This window comes from Falco cherrug, chromosome 3, assembly GCF_023634085.1.
Source record: "Falco cherrug isolate bFalChe1 chromosome 3, bFalChe1.pri, whole genome shotgun sequence".
NCBI classification, from domain to species: Eukaryota; Metazoa; Chordata; class Aves; order Falconiformes; family Falconidae; genus Falco; species Falco cherrug.
Window position 1 is genome coordinate 13,238,116 of NC_073699.1, and position 14,171 is coordinate 13,252,286.

Consider the following 14,171-nt stretch of genomic DNA (forward strand, 5'->3'; position numbering starts at 1 on the left):
GAGCACACATCTCTGAAGACTCCCGTTATGCAGCACTTCAGATGAAGGCATTCATCCAGAGCAGCCATGGGCACCAGCCCAAGGCAGACACGCTCAGCACAGCTCAAAGCCCCTTTTGTCCCCCTTGTTTACCAGGGCTGGGTTCAAAGCAGAGCACAGAGCATCATCCCTTGGCTGAGCAATGTTTTGCAGAATTGGGAGCCCAGGCTGACCCGAGTTTAAGCATTTCCATGCTATTGCCAGGGCAAAACTCCTCCACAAAGTGTTGCTTGGGAGAAGGGAGAGGCATCCAGCAGCATCTCTGGTAACGCAAAATCTCTAACCTCTCATCATTGTTCATTTTTTCAGCTTCCTTTGACCTTCATTTCTCTGCAGCCTCTGGAAAGTGCTACATGAAATGTTTGGCCTCTCTGAAATCTGTATTCGTCTCTTACAAACCCCTCCATCGTTCCTCAGCAACTTGACCCAAATGCTACAAATACTTTTCATTACCCTGCGGTTGCTTTGGGGGGTGTTAGAGGGACAGGTAAATGAATGGCTTGCTGGAAGACACAATGCCAAGTGGTAGGTCCAGGGCAGCGCTAGCCCTGGGTAAGATCGCTTGGCTCAAACAACAGCCACAAGCAAGCAAGCCAACGAGAAGAAAGGGATGACTGAGGACAGCTGCTAGAAGTGGAGGTGGAGGCAAAGATAAGCAGATGTGCACAGATGTGCAGGCTGTTCAAATAAGCATTGTTTTGATGCAGAGCCAACAGGAAGAGGTATGTGGCTGATGTGTCTGACTGTTAATGGGGCACAGGGGGATGTCATCGTTCCTAGCTGGGGGCTGGGAGAGGCTGGACGAAGGGGGTGAGTAGTGCAAGGGAGGAGAGTTGCAGTTAGCACCCGTCGCAGGCTTTTATACACAGAACTGCCTTTTCCCCTGCCCCAGCAGCAACCCTATGAGTTCGTATGGTTTCACTTCTGAATTGGTGCAGAGGGGTTGTTATTTTTGCCCACCCACCTCCCTGAGTCTGCAAGCTGCCACTGTGTAGCTCCCAGCTGCACCCGAGATAAGGTAAGATTGCAGGAGGAACCCCTGTAGAGATTTGCAGGAGAAGCAGAAGCAGCATCTCTCTCCCCCAGGCTGTAGGACACAGAACAGACACTTCACCATCAAGCTGCTGGGGCGACAGAGCTGGGGCGCAAGAAGCAAGTGAGAAGTTACAGAAGCAACACAGGGCAGGAAATGATGAGCATAATACTTTATCTACTGTGCAGCATGTTCGATGTCCATACCCTCCTCCGTGATTCTGACTATGCTCTTCAGGCCTTCAGGAGCCCCTTTCTCCCACCACTGCTGAGCAGGTAAAGAAGGACACTGGCTAGGACTCTCTGCCACCTCACGGCCGAGCTAGTCTGGGTCCTGGGCACGCACTCAGGTTGCATAAGAAGGTTTGACAGCAATATGAGGTGTAGGAAGCCAGGCCCAGGCTGAAGTTGTGGTGTGGGCAGGTCTCAGAGCACTTCTTGGTGATCCTCTTCCACAAAGACAAAAAGCCTTGCCCAAAGAAGGGAGAGAGCAGCATTAACAATGGGAGTTTGTTGAGAGCTCCCCAATCTCGTACAGGAGGGGGATGGGTTAATGAGTCCCACTGTCCCCCACAGCCCCAGGGACCAGCATGGTAAATGAGACCCAACCCACCACAGCCCAACAATTTCTGGTGACCAGCTACACAAGGCATTCAATATCCCTGCTGGGTATCTGGCACCTCCCAGCATGGACCCTCATGTCAAGGCTTTTTAAGGTGTACAATGGCATCCATGAGACAATGTTCATGCCTGGATTGAAAGCACACTTCCAGGTTTCTCTGCTTGGAGGAAATAATTTTACTCCCCTCTGTATCTCTCTAGACCTTCTCATCCACGCTGGCTACCTGCTTCTTTTCATCTCCGTATCTAATCAAGGCTCAAATTTATTTATTTTTCCTCTGAAAGATTCTCTCTTTATCCTACCTCTTCTTTCAGTGTCCCCTGCCTTTCCATGCAGGCATAAAACAAAGGCTAAAGAGGACAATCTCAATGTGTGACGGGGAGGAGGATTTCAAACTGCAAATTTTAGCATTGCCAGGCTGGGCTAGCAAAGGCTCCACCTCCCACATGTGCTTCCCCATGACTCCTCAGCCCATCCATCAACAAAGGGCAACCATACCAAATTCAGTCAAAATCCCACATCCCATTCCTGAGTCCTAACCAGAGGAAATACAGCCAGTACATACCAATTCCTACAGAGGCAACATTGGTCACACAGTATTCATCCTTGTCCGAGCACTTCTTGGCCTTCAGGCAGCTCCAGTTGCTTTGTTCCCAGTTGCAGGTGTAGCAATACAGGGCATTTGCTGCAGGAGGAGACACAAAATATGGAAGATGGGAACAAAATGCCACTAGTACTGGCAGCAAAAACCACTGCCTTCTTCCTCTTGACTCTCAAATGTACGAAGTGCAGGTTTGCTGAAAGTGATGGAGCTGCAAGACTCAGACCCAACCCACTCTGGAGTCCACACACTTGCACATTTAGACCCAACACATGCACCAACAGTGCAAGTCTTCCCTTCCTGCCCTGCCCTTTAAATAATAGCACAATGGGCCAAGGGTACTGAGTTTGATGTGACGCAGGGAGCAGGGAAGGTCAGGGTCTGCTGCAGGAGTCTACAAGGATGTCCCAAGGCTTGGGGTCATCCTTTCTAGTTGCTGGAGACTATTAGGCTATAGCCTTATTGGGCAATAAGCACTAGCAGTCAAATACGGTTAATTGGGACCTCACAGCCTAAAGTCGCCAGTCTCTCACACCTGTGTCTTTGTGTGGGACTTCAACACCCTCAAACATATATCCATTACTTGGGTTAAAAAAAAAAAAGGTGAGGAGAAGGGCTTTTTGCTGTGTGAATTCAGTCCTAAGACACATGCAGTCTAACACTTCATCTTGACTGCCTAGGTCATCTAACATGGATTAGGGCAGTCTTCGTTCTGGCACTGAAGACAATCTTTCTGTCCCTGGGGCCTTGTTGACACTTGGAAATCTGTCAGAATCGCTATTCTGGTAAGAGAACAAAGCTAAATAGCAGAAAGGTATTCTTAGGCCACAATGAGACAGAAATAACTATTCCAATAAATTATTTTTCTTCCCCAGACAACGTGGCAAATTTCAAAGCACTGGCAAACCCTGTTCCTTTTTACTAAATGAGGATAATATTTATTCTCTCTGGTTGCTTAATTGTCTTGTCTGTAGAGGCTACAAGATCATATCTTTTGAGGGGGCTCTGACTTCATTTTCAGTATCTCTGTGAAATAAAACACATAATCTATAATGCAAATAATACACAAATATACCTATCCACTCAATACCCCAGCATAAGACTGTTTAACCCATTTAGTCCACAACCCAACTTCTCCCCAGTTCCCCAACTTTGTCCCAAAATCTCTGAAATCAGCAAGTTTGGTGGGTCTCTGAGATGGGCAGAAATCAGGGGCATTCAGCAGGCAGCTGCACAAGGCCAGATGTTGTAGGTCTGGCCCTGTCCCATGCTGCTGCTAAAACCGGCATCACTGACTGCAGTAGGAACCAGGTGCACAGAATTGCTGTTGTATTGTGCTATCATATGCTGAAGCAATTCTTCATCAAGATTTAGAAATAACCACAGTCTTGCATCATCTCAACGGACAAAATCACTGGGAAGTCTCTTAACAAAGGCAGAACAGTGGCAAATGCCCCCTTTTTTTGGTCTCACTTTCATAAAATTCCAGTAGTACCTGCATCTATCAGGAAATTTCCCTGCAGAAAATAAACCTTTCATACATCCAGGCTACAGATAAGAAACCTGAAGAGGAGCAGTGTGTCCTTCAGCTGCACCACTGTCAGAGCTAAAGTACTTTCTCCCATTATTTCTTTTCCCTGGCTATGAGACCTCCCTGACTTCCAAACACACAACTATTCTTTGTCTAGTAGTGAACCGTGACACCTCACCTTGATCTGCACATAGGATCAAAACCAGCACAGCAAGGAGGGCGGCCTTCATCTTCTCTCAGTCGTCTCTGCAGCCCAGGAAAAGCACCCTCACCTGGGGACAGGATATATATCTTCCCCGCGTTTGGACTGAGTGATGATGAAGCCAACAATTTGGAAAGAGTGGGCAGGGATCATGTATTATTTGAGAGGGCAGGAATGCATGTGGGTTGTTTTCTCACCTCACCATTGCCTTCAGGCTGGTCTGATGGGTCTGGAGGGGAGTGAAAGCACTAAGGCAATTCATTCCATTTATTGCTTTTAATACTTTAATTTATCTATGGTCAGGCTAGGAGTGCTGCTGATGTCTGAGCCGGGGGTTTGTACTGTTTAGTTCCAATTTGATCATCACATCTGTGGCCACATAGTTCAGTGAAGGCAGTTACTCAAAGAAAAAATGATAATAAATGGCATAAATTAATGGCTTCATCTGGGTTTACTGCCAAGTGCCTTCCCAGGTTAGAAGTGGAGAACCCCCAGTATCTGGAGTCAGGGCAGATCTAGCTGTATACTCATGGGTGGCAATATAAACAGGAAATGTCTTACAATTTCCTGTTTGCCTATAAAAGCTGCTGGTTACTGACAGAGTCCTAAATGTTCTGCATCCTGATTTGGAGAGCAGCTGCTGCAAGAGAGCAATGGCTTTGTGGTTCAAATGGAGAAGCCAGAGCACTGGAGGTTGGTTTCCAGCTTTGCAACAGCTTTCTTTTGCTACATCTGAGCAAAGGGTAAAAATATCTTTGTCCCTCTTAGGACACAAAGCATCTGACTGAGAGTCCTGCTAGATACCACTCAGATGTGATGTCCTCAGCCTTTGTGATTTCTCTGCATGCTTACAATTTGGGTGGAGCTGGAGCTGATATTTTCAGCCCTTCTGGGGCCTCCATTTGACTGCCTGTCCCACTTCTGCTTCCAAGGAAAGAGTTACATGGAAGTTTGATGCTGCATATCGGCCAGCATCTCCATGAGTCACCTCTTAGCAAGCCATCAAAGAGCAGAGAGGATGAAGCAGGAGCAGCACCTTTGAATGAAGCCACCTGGGCCATCAGCTGTCTGTTCACCTCTTCCTTCTCCACCCTGCAAGGCTTGGTCTGCACAAAAGAGAACAGAGACCCAGTTGTAGCTACACAGCCTGGGGTTTAGAAGATGGAGATACAGAAGGAGAAGAGGCAGAGGCTCAGAAAACATGTGGAAGAAAGAGATTAGGTGGCCAGAGGGAGGGCTAAAATGATGGGGCCACCGTTAGTTTCTGGGCAGGAGATCAGTCAGATGAGCAAGAGTCCCTGAAGCAGTGGTCATGCTCATCAGAGACATTTAGAGCATCTGATGGGACTAATTAGTGCTCATCACAGTGAAGGCAATGGCCAGAGGAAGTTCAATGTGACACAAAAATGCATAGCATCTTCTTTAAAAAAAAAAAAAAAGATGGGGAATTATTGGGGTAAGCTTTTTTTGGTTGATTTAGAGATATTTTTGAGGTTTCTGACACTGGTGTTAAACCACTGGTCTGCCAATACAGCTGCCGTAAAGCAGGATCAACAGGATGGTGAAGTCAGCCCTGATAACCCCATGAGCCCTAACCGTTCCTCTGCGATGGACGTACACCTTCTGGGTGTGGAGAGGACAAGCCACATTGCTTGCCCAACAGATGAAAATCTACCAGACTCAGGGACTGCATGCCACTGTGGATGCCAGAGAAGGTGTGTCAGTCCTCCCAGATGTCACGAGGTAGCAACCAAAGAGCTAGACCTATTCCAGGGAATAAGGATTGCCCAGCATGATTCACTGCGTGGTGTCCTCTCGCAGGGATGACTCTTCAGGGGAGTCTGGAAGTGAGCCTGGGAAGCCAAGGCTCAGTGTCCCATAGTGGCGGGAGCACCCTGGCAAAGGTCCGCACTGATAAAGTAGTTTACTTTAACCAGATTTAGTTTTTTGAGGGAGGGGAAAATAGTTGTGTTACTCTTCAGCGTGACAAACACGGTGTGTTCTTGATTATTATTTTTTTTAAAAAAACAAAGAAATGTGTCTGACTCAGTTTATTCCTCCACTTCCAAGAACGGACGGCATGAACATCTCCCCTCTGACACAGAACTCAAGAAGTGTCACCTGGTCCAGGGGTTCAAATCTGTTCCTTACTAACAGCAGGAAGATGATCTGCAAGGCCACAGGAAGTGGTCCACCACACGTCTGCTGGCAGGAGTGGTTTGGACAAGCGTGATGATGGACAAAGGTGCGCGATGGGCTGTTTGGCATTTTGAGAATTGTCAGCGGCCCATTGAGCCAGATAGCTGGGACATTACCTTTCTAGCCTCAGGTATGTCTGATGTATATGTGTGATGTGTGGGACTGCCACAGTTGGCATTTTTGCAGAGGCGCATGGGATACTGAGGATGGTGCTGTCACTCTGGGTGGCCAACACATGGAAGTAGTATGACTGCAGCATGGAAGGTAGTGCTTGGCTAGGTCAGGGCAGAAAGCTGAAAAAAAAAAAAAAGGTGTCCCAGCAGCACACAGCAGAAATGAGGTTACAGCTATAACAGTAAATTAAACATGTCCAGGACCATCTCCAGCATGGAGACCAAGAGGTGCACATCAACAAGGCCTCTTGCAAATAGTCCTTCCTTTGTGCTTCTCCTCGGTTTTTTTCCAGACATTGCATGCAACAGTGGTGCTTGGTCCATCTTAAAAACTTGCCAGGGAACACACAAACAATTAAAATGATTAATTAAATGTTGTGGATGATTGCATGCCAGACCACAGATGTTCCCAGGAACTGTTTATTCCCCTAGCTTGGGTTCAGCCTTGGAGATCAGACCCTTGCAGGCATGTGAATCACATCCTTCAGGATGAGACCTTGGTCCCTGATTTACTCTTGGCTGTGCCACATCACTATGCAACTGTGTTGGAGTTGGCTAGTAAACACAGCTTTATTTGGCTGCCCTCCGAAACGTTCTGGCCATTGGGTCTTCCTGGCTGTAGAACAGAGATCAGCAGTCAACAAATGAAGTCAGCCAGGGATCTGCTCATCTTCTGGGAGCCTCATACCAGGGTCTTCTCACAAAAGGCCTTGGGACAAGTGCCCACACATGGAACCACAGTAACAAGGAGGAACAGATACACCATGGCGTGGTCTCATGGGATCTCTTCTTTTTATTTGCCCTGAAGATTTTAACTATTCACCTTCCCTGTGGTCAGAGAAAGATGTCTGCCTCATCACTTCTTAGGTGGCATCTCACAAGGGTTCCAGATATTTCCATCTATCCCAGCATCATCTTAATCTGTATGTACTGCCATTTCCCACTCAGTGGCTAGTGCACCAGGGGCTGCAGGACAGAATTGTTTCTCAGCACATGGTATTATTGCACCACCAGGGATTTTGCAGCCCTGAATAAAATCCATTGAAGCAATTGCAGAATCTAACACTGTCTTGTTCCCCATTCTTCATTTTGGGTGGGGTTGTGGGGAAGGAAGAGGCCAGGTCAGCATGGTACCACTTGTTTTTGGCAGTGAAGACAACAGTTTAAAGCATGCATTGCCCTGGGAGGACAAGAGGCAGCTGTGTGTGTTGAGCACACAGTGGGTGAGGGCAAGCGTCAGCTCTTCCCATCCTTGAAGTCCGATGACTGTGGACAAACAGTGATTTTTCCTTCTGGCTCTTTCTCTCCATCTTTCTCTTCCTCCTGGGGGATTTACTTGTTCTTGATCCGGCAGGGCTCATTCTTTGTATCCTTCCTGGTAGTGACCTCCTCAAAATCAGGACAGGAAGGTGGGTTGTCACCACCCTCCCCCTGACATAGATCTGTCCTCACCTCAGACCTTCACAGATGTTTCAGTTCTTAACTCCCAAGGAAGCCAAGGACAGTTCGGACCTAACCTCACCCATGGGTTTACTGCAAACTAACATGGGCTTAAACCCTTACATCCCAAAGTACTGAAGGACTCATACCCTGTGGCTGCTCCTACCCAGCCTCCTATGCACTCCCTATTCCTGGGTACTCATTATGGGAGTCCCGCTGTGGGGCAGATACACGGGTTCAATAACACAGCATGGACAGCCTAGGGCCAGGTTACAACAAGGTGTTGAAATTCTTCTGAGATTGCCCGCTGACTTCCACTCTTTCAGGCCGGGCAGGGAAATGATGCCCCAGAGGCATCCCAAATCTCTGTTTACCTGATTTTATGGTGTCTCTGGGACTCCTGTATTGCCCAAATCCCAGCTGGGTCTGGATTAAGTTACATTCAGGACCATAACCTGTACTTGGGGGCATTAATAGGGGTATCCAGCAGTCATGTCCAGGTGTCACAAGCTCCAGAGGAGGTCACCACCCTTCCAGCTGCCCTGAGGCCGGAACCACATTGCAGAAGGGCAGTCATGGAGGCAACTGTGTCTATACCAGTAATACATGGAGAGCCCATGTACAGTTTCAAGGACTGTCCCACAGTTGTCTGCACTGTTTAATTGTTAGCATGCTCCTCAGCATGGTTTTGGCCTGACCAGCTAGGACCATCCCTGACAATTCCAGATCTACTTTCCAACTGGTATTTCAGATTCAGCCTCTTTACTTTGGAGAGAGAGCGCCAGGCTGTGCAGATGGGCACCAGCTGACCCCAGAGCCAGGAACTGACACAGGGTGTTTCATTTGCTTATCTGCCTTCCCCATGCTGTCCCAGACCTTGTCAAGATCAGAATCTTGACAGCATACTAGAACTATACCATTGGAGATGCAAATCCATTATTTTTCCAGACATTTTTCTATATGCCTTCAGAAGTTCCTGCCTGGCTGAAACAGTAAGAGACACACTCTGATCTCAGGCTGTGCTGATCGGGATTGTATCCTCCCCCCGCTCACCTCCATTTGTTTCACTGCCCATGTACTTACATGAACAACCTGACCCTGCTGCTTGCAAAACCCCATCCCTGCTGTGAGCCAGCACTCAATAAAAAAAAAAAAAGAGAATAAATAATAAGCATCTTGGAAATGTCTTTTTTTTTTTTTTTTAATGGTAGCTGCAAAGCACTGTTGCATGAAAAGCTATAAAAGAATAACTGATGGATCTCTTCTCCATCAAGCTCAAGCTAGCTTCAGACCGGTCTTTCCATGGCTAAACATCAGATGTTCAGAAGATGTCCTGGGGACAGATGGACAAAATGACTGCAGGTGCTCAGGAACCAGGATGGGTTAAGCGGCTTGTACGGGTTATTCAACAGGAACTTCATCACAGTCCAGTCCAGAGAAAAGGCCTGCTAACACTGACCAGAATCGCAGTTCCCAGCAGCGCTGTGGGAGGTCTCACCCCAGATGCCTCGTGATTGCTGTTGTCCTGACTGCAGCATTTTTAAGGGTCTCAAAACATACTGCAAGCTGAAATGCAGGTTTTGCTGTCAACTTCTGTTGCTGAGTGCCTGGATAAACGAAATCAAATAAAACCAACGCATGAATCTTTCTCCCAGGAGTAAATCCTGACTTTACTAAGAAGCACACAAAATCGCCTAAGACTATACAGGTTATAGTGTTCATTTAACTACTCTGCCTCACCATTCAAGCAAAGAAATAACTGAGCTTCACCTGTAACCCAGTGCTATCCAAATTCTCCCAAAGCCCCATGGAAGGGGAATGTTTTAGACCCAGGTGTGCTGGAGCAGAAAAAGGGGGGAAGGACACAGACCCACCAAGAGCAGGGCTTGGGCTGGGACACTCAGGAACGTTGGGCAGCAGGCTTGGGATGTCACAACTCAGGCAGTTCATGGCAGTAGGACTCACCAGCACCTATCTTATCAACCATAGTCAAGCAGGCTGTCTCATTTTTGGTACACAGGGAAGTCATCAGGCACCGACCATTGCTGCTCTGGTTGGTGCAGGTGTAGTATGTCAGCAAGTCGGCTGCAGGAGAGGAACAGAAATTATTTGCATGAAGTCAAAACAAGAAACCCCTTTCCCAGCTGGATCAGTTCCCATCCTCACACAGGCCACAGGAGATAGAATAAGACATAGTAGATCTGTTTGGCTGAGACAGTTTTACCTTTCTACTATCACATATCCAAAATTGCTAAACACACACTTCCCTGTAGAAAAGCCCTCCTTCCAGGTGAGTGGACAGCAGAGGCTTTCTGCAGGTGTTGATATTCAACAACACCATCACAGCATTTAGCAAATGGTCACAGGCCCAGGAGAGCAGTGAATTCACTCAATTTTTAGCTCAAAGCTTAATTGCACCCCCATCCAAGAAGTGAAGACCTGCAGATCTCAAGATGCGATTGAGTTTGCAGAAAAAACCCAAAGGGCTCTTTCTGGTAGTGCATCATGAGAGCAGGGGAAGGTGACAGATTTTGGGTTGCTCTGGGGGCAGCCCAAGTCCTTTAGCAGCAGTGACAGCACAAAGGAAAGGCAAAGCTGACCGTGCAGACCAGCTCTTCATCTATCACTATCTACTGACTTCTTAAAGGCCTCGGGACTTAAAAGTTATGGATGTGGCTTCTCCTGAAAAATGCCATCCCAGCCCAAGCCTCGCAGCAATCCTGAGCAACTCACCAATGTCCATGCAGAGGACAGACAGACACGCCATGAGGAGAGCCCTTATCTTCATTTGCTCTTCTCTGCCTGCACAGTCTTCAGGAGAAGCAGCTCCCAACCCTCCGTGGAGTCCTAGCTGGGAGGGTGACCAAGGACATCAGCCCACTCATTGCACAGCACGCACAGACCAGAAGCCTGACACCTGCTTACAGAGCCTTGCAGGAACTCAGCGCCCACACCTGCTGTCCAAGTTTTGTGCACTGCCTTTGCCCGAGCACATTACTGAATATTTCAGAATAAGCCAGAAGGAAAGCAGCTGCTACCAATAGCAGTAGTTCCTCTTTGAAAGCAAGCAGGAGATAAAAGGTGGGTAGGAAACTGTTACCAGCCAAGGGGGAATCAAAGCCACTAGAAGGGGGGTGGAGGCTCTTGGATTTGCACACCGTGCACTGCTCCTAGAAAAAAGGGGATATATGTGCTGGGTCCAGCAAGGAGGAGCTACTTTTTGAGGACCAGAACCCACATTTCGTTGCTCGATCAGAGTCAAACCTGGAGCCTTGGGTTAGCACTAGGAAAGCTTGTTCCCCCTGGGACTATGTAGATTTCCTTCCCATGACTTGGGACAAGTGCAGCTTTACCAGCCCTGTTACCACAAGTCTAAGCTTAGAGTGGCACCAGCAAGATCAGGGGAGCACAAAAGAACCAGAGAAAGACCAGGAGAAAGATGCCACACCACTGCTACAGCCTCAGTATCTCATCTTATGGGCAAAGAGAAAGCACATCATGTACGTGTATGTAAATTATTACTATACTTGAAATCTTAACAGGCTTTTATCCAAGAATGGTTGTTGGTCTGGATTTAACTACTATAGGAAAACAAAGAATAATCCTATGTAGAATGATATTATTAAAATTATTGCACACACTTAGTGGCTTCTACCCCTTTTCTTGGTGTTATGCTCACCCTTCCCATTCTTGGGTGTTTCACACTGGTGGCACTACAGTGAGTCCTCAGCATCTGGAGCCCTGAGCCAGGCAAAATAAGATGTTCATGTTGATGGTTCCCTCTTCTTCTCCCCGGGATCCACTCAGAGACATTCCGATTATGATTAGTAACTTTTTTTTCAAACATGCTTTTTTAATTGTTCTGCAGCTGTGTGATGTCTAAATTTACTATATGTAGTGCTTTTTACTTATGTTGGGTACTACTTTTGTACTGTTTGTTACCCCTAAAACCTGCCTAGTCCGGCTCCAGGTCTGCATTCCTTCAGTGAGTGGTTTATAGCCAAGGGGTCTCCAGTTCCAGCCCAGACCTCATCTCATCACCCCATGCCTGCGCTCCTCTGCAGCACATCCCACATGTCCACTTCTCAAGACCTTTGCTGTTGTACCAAGCCTACATTTCTCTACACTGTGTCCTTGGGTCAGAGCCATAAATAACTCATCCTACACAGAATAAAAGCTTGTTACTGCTGTCTATATAAACTGACAGCTGCACTATACAAAGATACACAAAAGTAAAACAAATTATCTGTAGCCACTTGGTCAATCAAAAAAATGGCTCTTACCACTCAGCCAAGTTAAAAAAAAAAAAGCCTCAGGCAAGTCAAAACAAGCTCAGTCAGAGCAAACCTAACAAGCCTCAATCCAGATGTTTTTCAAACTTGGTGCAAAGCTCACAGCCCATTACTAGCAATAGCAATGCCAAATTAAAGTGCTAAGGGATAACAAACCATCTTGTCTTAGACTTTCAAAGGGGAAAAACTGGACTGAGCTATTCTGTTTTATTTTTGGAATTATATCTCCTGGTTTGGGTTCTTTTTGGGTTTTGGTTCCTCTCCCCCCCCCCCCCCCCCCCCAGGCCCCAGCACACAGGAAGGCATTATGAGAACAACCCAGTACAGCCCCTTATAGAAGCTTTTTTCAAAGGTGACAATAGGGAGATGAAAATGAAGAGAGGAGAGAGGAGAGCGGAAAAGAAGAGGAGAGAGGAGAGCGGAAAAGAAGAGGAGAGAGGAGAGCGGAAAAGAAGAGGAGAGAGGAGAGCGGAAAAGAAGAGGAGAGAGGAGAGCGGAAAAGAAGAGGAGAGAGGAGAGCGGAAAAGAAGAGGAGAGAGGAGAGCGGAAAAGAAGAGGAGAGAGGAGAGCGGAAAAGAAGAGGAGAGAGGAGAGCGGAAAAGAAGAGGAGAGAGGAGAGCGGAAAAGAAGAGGAGAGAGGAGAGCGGAAAAGAAGAGGAGAGAGGAGAGCGGAAAAGAAAAGGAGAGAGGAGAGCGGAAAAGAAAAGGAGAGAGGAGAGCGGAAAAGAAAAGGAGAGAGGAGAGCGGAAAAGAAAAGGAGAGAGGAGAGCGGAAAAGAAAAGGAGAGAGGAGAGCGGAAAAGAAAAGGAGAGAGGAGAGCGGAAAAGAAAAGGAGAGAGGAGAGCGGAAAAGAAAAGGAGAGAGGAGAGCGGAAAAGAAAAGGAGAAAGGTCTTAGTTGCCCAGCAAGGGAGCCAGGGGTTGTGCAGCCACAGTCCAGGCATGTTGCTTGCTTAAGGGGCCACACTGCAAAGCCTGCCCAGCTGGCTGTAGGGAAAGTGGAACTATATCAGACATAACTAAAAGCAATGAAAGAGGACATCATGGAAGGAGTCCTGTCTGAACCACAGCCTGTTGCAGCACAGGCCATGTGCCAAATTACAAAGACACTCAACTCTCTGCCAGTGTTGCCAAGACCTTATTGCATGCTCAAATGACACCCATTGCTACAAAGTTGGGGTTGGTGACCCCTCATGAAAGACACAGGGATGAAGCAGAGAGCTGGATGAGACATGAGGCTATAGCCATGTAAGTCCCAGGGGAGAAGGGGAGAAGGAAGAGAAGACTAATTAAAATCAAAACTAATTAAAAACAAAACAACAAAAAAAGACTGTGTAAAGTTCCTGGGCTAGGAAGAGAGGCCAGAACTGCTGGGCCCAGTTCTTCATCTCCCCTCACTGCCTTGAAATCACACCACTAGAAAGGCAGCAGCAGAATTTGCCTTTGCAGGCACGTGAGTTCATCCCCAGCCTATTTGTGTTGAGAAACCTTCTGCATAAAGAAATGGGAACAGTGATGGGTCCAAGGATGCACAGAGGTGGGGGGAACAGGTGGTGGTGATTTAACACCTCCAGGACTTCCTTCCAACAGAAACAGTGTTTGCAGCACTAGGAGTAAACTATGGGAAGTCAGGATCTGTTTCTGCCTGGGGGACTACCAAGAATGAAACACGAGCCCTAATTAGAACCAGTTGTGATAATTGGCACCCCATTCTCTTCTACTTCAGCAAACTAAGCCTTCAGGAGTTGAGAAGTCCAACTATAGCTTGAGAAATAGACGGAAGAGATTACACAGAACAGCTTAAAAAAACCCAAACCAAACCAACACAGCAAAACCTCCCAAAATAAACAAAGAAATAAAGGAAAAATAAACCTCAAAGAGCTCACTCAAGTATAGATGACCTCTGGGAAGGGGTTAGAGACTTCCTTGTCTGGCCCATCTTGGCAGATAAATAACCTGCCCTGTTTACAAGAGAAGGGACAGTCTGTGTGCAACCCCCCAAGCTAGAAACACAGCATTTTTTTTGACATGCATCAGCTCCC

The 14,171-nt window shown here is 47.3% G+C and overlaps 2 long non-coding RNA genes across 2 annotated transcripts; one reads left to right on the forward strand and one right to left on the reverse strand.

Annotated features, from left to right (window-relative positions):
* Positions 1 to 2,401: 2,401 nt before the first annotated feature.
* LOC129735654 (uncharacterized) lies at positions 2,402 to 7,462 on the forward strand. The gene is made up of 2 exons (XR_008731448.1): positions 2,402 to 4,720; positions 4,796 to 7,462. It is a non-coding gene; the product is annotated as an uncharacterized LOC129735654 (long non-coding RNA).
* Positions 7,463 to 7,587: 125 nt separating this feature from the next.
* LOC114017324 (uncharacterized) lies at positions 7,588 to 12,380 on the reverse strand. Its single transcript, XR_003562310.2, has 3 exons — positions 10,573 to 12,380; positions 9,805 to 9,924; positions 7,588 to 9,446 (listed from the first exon to the last, which is right to left on the reverse strand). It is a non-coding gene; the product is annotated as an uncharacterized LOC114017324 (long non-coding RNA).
* Between the last annotated feature and the right edge of the window lie 1,791 nt (positions 12,381 to 14,171).